The sequence below is a fragment of the Asparagus officinalis genome, chromosome 7, assembly GCF_001876935.1.
Source record: "Asparagus officinalis chromosome 7, Aspof.V1, whole genome shotgun sequence".
Taxonomy (NCBI): domain Eukaryota; kingdom Viridiplantae; phylum Streptophyta; class Magnoliopsida; order Asparagales; family Asparagaceae; genus Asparagus; species Asparagus officinalis.
Window position 1 is genome coordinate 57,407,139 of NC_033800.1, and position 288 is coordinate 57,407,426.

The window sequence follows — 288 nt, forward strand, 5'->3', positions numbered from 1 at the left end:
GAGTTTTCGGTGGGCTTCTTGAACTGGAGGACCGAGGTTAGGAATCGGAGGAGGGTTGGGGTTTGGGGAGGCCGGGGAGGTCGGGGCTGGGGATTGGGATCGAAGTTGGGAGTGGGATTGAGATTGGAGATGGGGGAGGGTTTGAAGAGGGAGAGGTTGATGGTGGGTCGAGGCCAAATGGATTTGTGACCCGTAGTCATTGCTCCCTCTCTCTCTCTCTCTCTCAATTACCCATTGATTTTGAGGGAAGAGAGGGGGGAGGAGAGGGGGAGAGAGAATTTTAATGGG